The sequence below is a fragment of the Chiloscyllium plagiosum genome, chromosome 12, assembly GCF_004010195.1.
Source record: "Chiloscyllium plagiosum isolate BGI_BamShark_2017 chromosome 12, ASM401019v2, whole genome shotgun sequence".
Taxonomy (NCBI): Eukaryota; Metazoa; Chordata; class Chondrichthyes; order Orectolobiformes; family Hemiscylliidae; genus Chiloscyllium; species Chiloscyllium plagiosum.
Window position 1 is genome coordinate 65015569 of NC_057721.1, and position 9166 is coordinate 65024734.

The window sequence follows — 9166 nt, forward strand, 5'->3', positions numbered from 1 at the left end:
GGATCTCAGGCGCTGTGAGGCAGCAGTGCTAACCACTGTGCCACCGTGCCGCCTTTTGTGAGGCAAGTTGAAAGACAGGAAGCAGCACAGAGCCCATGCAAGATTAGTAGAGTGAGAAGTTAGCAGGTGGAAGGAAAGCAAAAGAGGGAAGATGTTCCATGTAGTAGTGAGAGTGGCAGAGCATGTGCCTTGGTGGGAGATGGGTGCAGTAGCAGATAGCAATATTGAGTGGCAGAATGAAGGGTGCGGCACTTATCCTGGCAGAGCAGAGAAGGTAACTAACCTTCTTTCTGTATTGCTACCCATAGCTCCACTCCCTGGAGATACCACTGACCTGGCAACCTCAAACCAGGCTGGCAAGACTCATGGCATGATCTCCTCTGCTGGTTCTCTGGGAAGAGGGCACCTCTCTTCTGTACTCCCTCACCCCCTAGAACTTCCAAGTCCCTGTCAAGCAATCACAGCACCACACCTCCTATTCCCTGAGCAAGGCAGCTCCAGAATGCCAGAGCTCAGGCCGGGTGCAATAATGGTTTTTTAAAGAGGGCATGGCCATAAAAAATGCCAAAATATTGGCGGGTATCTGCTAATTGGTGAATTGTTCTGGGAATATGATAGGATAAGCAAAAACTGAATGTGCAAAATGCCATGGACTGGGGTACAACATTGATGAGTCATGATTGTTAAGAGGGTGAGAAAACACACTAAGCCTCATGGTGAAAAACCCTCCAAAAGACTCAATGCAATTCAGACTCGACCAAATAAAATTCAGCCAAATTACTTTCCTGAGGTAAGGAGACTAAAACTGCACTGTGACTGCAGTGTAAACAAGCACCTATACAATTAAGTAAGACTTCTTTAGTCCTGTACTCAAATCCTCTTAAATTAAGGTATAACATTCCAATAGCCTTCCATCATCACACGTGGACCATGCTCAATCAGATCATTAACATCCAAGTATCTATCTATCACATTAATAAATAATAATAATTACCATGATAGATTCTATTATTTTCCCTCCAGTTGATGTCAAGCTAAAACATTTGTAGTTCATTGATTTTCTCACTTCCTTCTCAAATAATTGGGTCAGAAATGCTACGGTCCAATTCACAGGAATTATTTCAGAAGCTATTGAATTTTGGAAGATACCTGTGCATCAATTATTTCCATCAGTACTTGCATCTAAACAGTTAAGTCACAATTAGAATAACATCAATTTCATGTTGTAAATCTTTGTGCTTGGGTCATGATTTCAGAAAAGGTCAAATAAACTAGCCTGTGAGCTGATCTGTATACCACAGCCGCTGAATCGTTCAGTTAGCCATGCAACTTAAAAAACAACAACAGAAGCACTGAAGAAAAATATATTTACACAAAGCAGATCCTATTTCTGAAACTTGTTGTTATTTCAAATTGAAACCTGGCAATGAAGTAACTATGGAGAATAAATAAAAGGCAAACATTTTATGCCCAATTAGGAATTTTTCATTTCAGTCAAGTAATCTGGTAAACCCTCGTGTTCATCAACATGTTCACACATGAAGGCTGCGCACAATGAGGCTGCACAGAGTGGAGAAACCGTAGTGGTTAAAAAGAAACTGTTTCAGCTTGGTTGAGTCAGTAGTATCTTTGCCTCTGGCTCAAAAGAATATGGGGAGAAAGTGAGGTCTGCAGATGCTGGAGATCAGAGCTGGAAATGTGTTGCTGGAAAAGCGCAGCAGGTCAGTCTAGATTAGAGTGGTGCTGGAAAAGCACAGCAGGTCAGGCAGCATCCAAGAAACAGGGAAATCGACGTTTCGGGCAAAAGCTCTTCATCAGGAAAGAATATGGGTTCAAGCAGCATGCCACCTTGTAATCTCAACAGTTTAAACATTAAACTGACTCTCCAGGTAGAATTTTTCTTTCATTCATGGCATTTGACCATCACTAATTCCATCTCAAATTGCCCTTGGGAATGTGCTGAGGCATCTTCTTGAACCACTGTCACTGATATGGTGTGAGTGCACTCATTGTGTTGCTAGCGGAGAGAGTTACATGTTTGTGTCTCAGCGATTGTGAAAACAGCAGCAATATATTTCCAAGTCAGGATGATTTGCTCATGTTGGTGTTCCCATGTTCCTAATATCCTTGTCCCTCTAGGTGGTGCGGGATGCGAGAAGCTATTTTCTGATAGTTGGGATCAACTTACTTGTCCAAGATCCTGCAGTGCCATTCAATAAGTTCCTCTGGTGTTAATTTTTCTCAAGCACCTCACACTAAAACAAATCAACTGGTCACTGATTTCGGCACTGATACTGGGATCTTCCTATGTACAAACAGCTGACACCAACAAAGATTCCATTCCCCTATTTCTTTTCTAATTTGCTGTTTGGATGTCACTGTGCTACTTTAGTTGCCCTAAAGGCATTAACAGATAACCACAGTCACATTTCATTGGCTACAGGATTCCCTGAAGGCATTACATTTCCATTCAGGTCTAGTACCAGTGTCCTGGTAGCTCTTTTGGTGCATTACGACTCCAATCTGTATAAACTGGGTATAATGAGATTCTTGTCTACTTCAAGCATTCTAAGGGAAGACTGAAAATGACAAGTAAAAAGCATGGAAGTTGCCTACTGATCTTTAATTGAACTCCTGGCTAGCTTCCACCAAGTCAATACTTGTCCTCCTTTGAAGTAGGTAGACATGTCCAAAGAAGACAGAACTACATGGAAATTCTACTGCTTTCTGAAAATTATTCAACTCTTAATAAACCATCGAAAATGTTTCGTCTTGGGGGCAGACAATATTGTATCCCATCAGATGCTGCATATCCAGATATCCCTGTGATGCTGATGTTCAAGAATACCATGATGGTTAAAGTCACCACCTGGAAAACAATCCCAGTCTGAAAAAGCCTCTGTGTCATCTCCATGGAAACACTGACTTTCTATTCACTAAGAAAAATTTGTGTGAAGTCCTAGATTTGCTGCTGATATCCAACACGATCCCAGCTGCTGCTTGTGCTGTCGCAATTACCCTTTATGACACTACTGTGTTAAGTCAAAACACAGACTTAGGCTCTGAGATGATATTCTTCTAGGTTTTGAGCATGATCACTGAGATCTCCAGTGGAACCATTGACATTCTAAGTGACACAGGGACGGGAGCCAATGAGGTCACTCTGCTGAACATAGTGAGCATCTTTACTTTCTCCTGTGCCTCGGTGGTCACGCAATGTTATGACAATGGCAGTGTGTACCATCCTGAGGTCCTGGATATCAATGAGGAGACCCTACTAATGTGTGTCCTGAAGAGAGTTTGTAAAGTAGTCAGTGTGTACTAGCAGATTGGTTATCCAACCATAGTTTCCAGGCCATAATCCAACATCAACAGCTACAAAAGGTTGCTGGCTGTTGCTGTGGAGATAAACTGTACCGTTGGCCATTTGCTAAAAATATGAAAGTTTACCAGTCTGACCCATCAGCTTTTGTGGCCCTGTGTTTGAGGCTGTTCCAGCTGCTACCAAAGAGGAAGTGAAGATTGAAGAGTCTGAGGAATTGGCTGATGATTTAGACTTTGATGTGTTAGATTAAATCTTAGCTAGTCATACCTATATGATAAGTTTAGCCAAAACAGAACATTTTATCTGTAGAAAAGAAAAGGATTAAAATTGACTCATTATCCCGACTTTTTAATTCCCTCACTAAATGGCCCTAACTCGCTTTTATCTTCCCTAAATTCCAGAACCACTGTCAAACTTTTGTATCCCACTCTAAAACAACTAAGGCTGCCCCCCTGGGGGACATGTGGTTTCCAGACAGCATGGTCAGTTTAGTTAAAAAAACACCACATGGGCTATTTTAGTTTGTCATTTCTCTAAATTACTGTATCACTGACGTGGAGGCCTCAGACCTGAGGCTGAGATTCTCTAATTGAATGCAGTTTCCACAGGTGCACATTGTGACTGTCTGGAACTGAAAACAATGTGAAGAATCCATTGACACTTTATTTGTTTCAGTAACTGTTGCATGTTCAGCAAACAAGAAACTCCCGCAAGAGAGTCAGGCTTGCAACTTTAAAATGATATAACATCATTCAAAGCTATTTTGATCAGGCTTTTCCACTTCATTGGGATGCATAGATTTCCCAGACTTTCTGAAAAATGCCAGTGAAAGCAAGGTGAGTGCACTTCACCAAACAGAAAGATCCCAGGAATATCAAGACCACACACCTGCTTCTTTGCCTAATAGGAAGGTATTTTTTTCCTCACAGTACAAGTTCATTTAAATGTAATTTCACTATTCCAAATGTGATTTTTACTATTTTGAAGATCCCTTTCACCATTTTGTTCTCATAAAACTCGCACTCCGCAGCTAAGCACAGAAATGCAGCTCGCAAGGGACCATACTCACAGAACAGGGAATGTAGGTCAGCTTCTTGGACTTGCAAGAATACCAGTATTTCAAGAGGGCCATGTTTGCTTTGTGGGATGCAGACAGTTGCAGTCTGCTGGAAGGATCTGGTGGCCACATTTCACCACAGTGTGGAAAAGTGATCACCTCTCCAAATTTCTTTTCTTCAGGCTTTTCTGAGTTTTTGAGGCCACATTACACCTGCCTCTCTGTGTGAGTAGGCTTGGCTGTTAAGATATAGGTACGTTAGGAGGCAGTCACTGACTTAAGAATGGACCACAAATGAGAACTGAAAGCTCTTTGAACAACATTTGCACTTTCATTCTCCCTTTTACCATTATCCCCCTCCTAGTTTATCCATGTATCCCTGCTAACAATCAGCAAGTGGTACTTTTGGTACAAATCAAACACATGCTGAGGAATCAAGATGAAGGTGTCAATCTTATTGAGGTGACATTCAAAGTATCCATTGTAAGGGTCAGCGTGCATTTATTTGTTTGCCAAATTTGATGCTGCCTTTGTATGGTCTTATCATGAAGGACTGTAGTGTCATGATACTCATCATAGAGATGAACGTCTCCAATCTCTCTGCAAGTAATCACAAAATGGCCAGTAATCCCAATAGTACATTGCAAGTTCATTGTTGGTACATTGCAATTATCTTCTTCATGAACAATCCTCAAATGCACAGTGTGTGCAGACCTAAAGCATCCTGTGCCCTCTAATGCAGATTGTCCACTATTATCCCTGTCTCAATCAACTCCTCTTGCTGACTTGAGATTTATGAGGCATCCAACTCTCTGTCTTACTAGTTGCATCAAAATGTGAGCATCTGAGGTGGTACAAAGTGTTTGATGGTGCATGGAGGAGCAAACTACTACAGAACGGTGGAAACTGTACTGGAAACAAAAATCCTGGGAATCACATCAGGCTCAGGCAACATCCATGGAGAGAGAGCAAGCCAACATTTCAAGTCTGGTTGACTCTTTATCAGAGCTGACGTGAAGTGTGGAGGGGGCAGCATTTATGCAATGGTGGTGAGGCAGGAGGGGAGAGTGCTGGGGGAGAAAGGGTATTCATAATGCATGCTCAAAGTGTGTGTGAACTCATCTAAGGAGTCTTCTTCTTCCCCCTGCATCATCCCCTGTGGGACACTTGGTGAGTCTGTGGGTCATCTAAGATAGGGAGTAGCGCTCTCAAGATGAGAAGGCCATAATAAGAACATGTGATGAATTGACGAAAGAACAATATTTAGGTAATTAAACCACATTTCTGCTGCTAATCTCTAGCTTTCCCTCCTTGCTCACTGAGGCAGCTTATTCCTTTGATTGGCAATGGAGAAGAACTCTCTACATCGCAACAACTGGTCTGTGGAGGCACCGATCAGCATAGCACTGTGTCCCAGTAAATATCTCTGCTGAAATAAACTCAGATGGGTCGTTATCATGTTAATTTACTGAGAAGCAAGAAATTAAGATGCAAATTCAGTAGTCAGGTTAAAGAAGGACTTAGGTTCCCCATTCACTACAGATTTTGCCCACTCTAAGCATCTCACTATATGCCCACACCAAGAAAGTTTTATACTTGAAGTTAAAAAAACATCTAAAATAGGAGAGAAACTTCTAAAATAGAACAGTTTTATCAAAAGCTGAGCTGCCAGAGCCCATTGAGATTGACTCCAGACAGCAACGACTCCTCCTCTACACCGAGACCAGTCCAATCACACGTCACCTCTGCAAAATTAATGGTCCAACCGAAGAGGACGGCAATGGTCTGGAAGGGTCGTCTTTTTTCATTATGAGCACTAGCTGTCAAACTGGCTGCATTTATTTATCCTTTAATATAATACTACCACAATTGCAAAGGTTCTTTCATTTCATGCTGACAGTTAACAGTAGAAGCTAGGTAAGAATTACACAGAAGTAAATGATCAGGACCATTGAGCTTTGATTACTCCATTTGCAAACAATAATCAGGACCACAATGTCTTTGTTGTGAGAATTTGCTTCCAGGCAGTTCTCTTTCCTAGACCAGAGCCTGCAACCAGCTGTTGTCTCCTTCTTCACATCCCACCCACATGAGCAGGAGGTAATGATAGACACTTCAGCATGCTGTTGGACCAATTACCACCAAATGCCACAGGCAGAGTTTGAAGAACTTTCTGGCCTGGAACTGATAAACTCTAGGAGTGACTGGCTGCATTCATGCTGAAGCTGAAAAGCTGTTCGCTTGTGGTTTCAAGTAAACTCAAAACTGGCTTCACTTTTAGTCAAAGTGAAGGGAGCGATCCTGCCTGGTGCAGCTACAGATTTCAAAGATGGTACCACTTACTTTACATGGTGGCGGTATTGTCTCTTAGAGATGTTAACATTGAAATAAAAACATTTGTTTCAAACTCAACCCAGAACAAATTTCAGGGACGTGGACATTTTAGCACTCCATCTTTATCTACATTCCTCTGGTCAGCTGCCTGTCGAAGTAAAGTCAAAAAGTCTGGTGTTGGAAAAGCATATTAGTCAAGCAGGATTCGAGGAGCAGGAGAGTCAATGTTTCAGATGTGTGACACATTCCTGATGAAGAGATTATGCTCGAAACATCAACTCTCCTTCTCCTCAGATGCTGCCTGACCAGCTGTGCTTTTCCAGCACCACACATTTTGACTCTGACCTCCAACATCTGCAGTCCTCTCTTTCTCCCTGCCTGTCGAAATAGACAGGAAGGCATGCAGGGGATTGGGTTCAGCTGAACAGAAGGAAGGGCCAAGGGAAGGGTTTCTGGGTCGATCTCGGAGAGAGAAGGTTCAAAGTCTGGGAAGGAGCAAGACTTCACTTGTTGTTTCTGTTGCCTGATCCTTATGGAACTATAAATGAAAGCTTTACACTGGCCCTGGAGGATGCCTTCTGTCTTCAGGCCTTTTTCAGGCTGATATGTAAATCACAATGATCTCCCCTGAAGGGCCCACTTGCTTAAAAGTGGCTCATGCACTTGCAAAATTTTGCTGCTTAAAAGACAAAATGATAAATAAGTTTAATAGTAGATTAATCGGGTAAACATTTCTGTTGTCCTTCACTCCTCAGTCTGTTTTAGTGCATTCCTATCCATTTCATAAGCTCAGACCTTAAGAATTACAACAGAAGTGTTCATGATTTGGAGATGCCGGTGTTGGACTGGGGTGTACAAAGTTAAAAATCACACAACACCAGGTTATAGTCCAACAGGTTTAATTGGAAGCACACTAGCTTTCGGAGCGCGCTATCACCTGATGAAGGAGCGTCGCTCCGAAAGCTAGTGTGCTTCCAATTAAACCTGTTGGACTATAACCTGGTGTTGTGTGATTTTTAACAGAAGTGTTAAATGCCATGTTGAAATCCAGGTAAACAACATTCACAATCTCTGCTGTATCATCTGTTATCCCTGCAAAGGAATCCAATAGAATCATTAAGTATCATTTCAAAAGTATGTGATTGTCACAGGTAAGTTCATGACATAAGCTCAAATGTCTTCACAATTCATTCAGACACTTTCCCAACAGTAGACATGAAGCTTACAGATATATAACTTGGTGGTTCATCTCTCATCTGTTTGCATTAATAGCTGTGGCAGTCTTACGGCCACCTGACTTGATTACTGAATTTCTGAGAATTAAACACTCATTGAATTTCATGAGATCACGGAAAAAGGTTTTTGGATGGAATTCAAGCAGTAACAACTGGACTGCAAACAGAACTAAATGTGGACACTATAACTGAAGCTCGGATTGCTTCATCCTTTAAATATTATTAAATTAAATGCAAGAAGCCTAGTATAAGATAAGTCTGTAATGAGGAGAAAGATTTAAAAGGGGCCTGAGCGGTAACGTTTTCACAGAGGGTGGTTCACATGTGGAATGTACTGCCAGAGGAAGTGATAGATGCAGATACAGTTACAAAAATTTAAAAGCTATTTGGACAGGTACATGAATAGGAAAGATTTAGAGGGATATGGACCAAATGGAGGCAAATGGGGCTAGTTTAGTTTGTAAAACATTTTTGGTGTGGAGGAGTTTGACAAAGGAGTCTGATTCCGTGCTGTATGACCCTATGACTATGGCTTATCTGTACTAATTACTACCATACAGACCTCTGCTTGTGTGTGGTGTTCAAGCAAGCTCTTAACCTCTTGAAGCTACCAATGTTGTTAAAGCATAAACAATCCATAATATCAATGATGTGGACTTTCTGACTTGTCAGTTATTATTTATTTATTAATAAAACAATTCTGATGATGCATGAGTTTGCGTCGTGTACATAACAACAACTTTTACTTATGAACTATATTTCTGGCAGTAAAATATCTCAAGGCATTACAAAGTTGCATTTTAAAACAAAATTTCACAGCCAGCCATATCAGGAAATATTAGGGCAAAATGACCAAGAGCTTGATCAAAAAGGTAAGTTTGAAGGAATGTCCTGAAGGAGGAAAGAGAGGTAGGGAGGCAGGGAGATCAAGGCAACATATTACACAGCTTACTGCCCAGACAACAGAAGACATCCACACCAGTGGCAAAGGAATCAAAACTGGAGATGCTCAAAAGGCCAGTTTTAGAATATAGATATCTTGAACATTTGAGAAACTGGAGTAGATTACAGAAATAGACGAGAGAAATTTGGAAACATGAATGAGAATTTTAAAAGTGAGGATTTCCAATGCAATTAATAGAATTAAGTATCAGGCACAGTGTGTACAACAGTGACTAATTTGTAATCACTAACTTTGCCCGAGCACCTAAGAAA

The 9166-nt window shown here is 41.3% G+C and overlaps 1 pseudogene; it reads left to right on the top strand.

Moving 5' to 3' along the window:
* Positions 1-2685: 2685 nt before the first annotated feature.
* On the top strand, positions 2686-3575 carry LOC122555574 (annotated as a pseudogene).
* The last annotated feature ends 5591 nt before the right edge of the window (positions 3576-9166 follow it).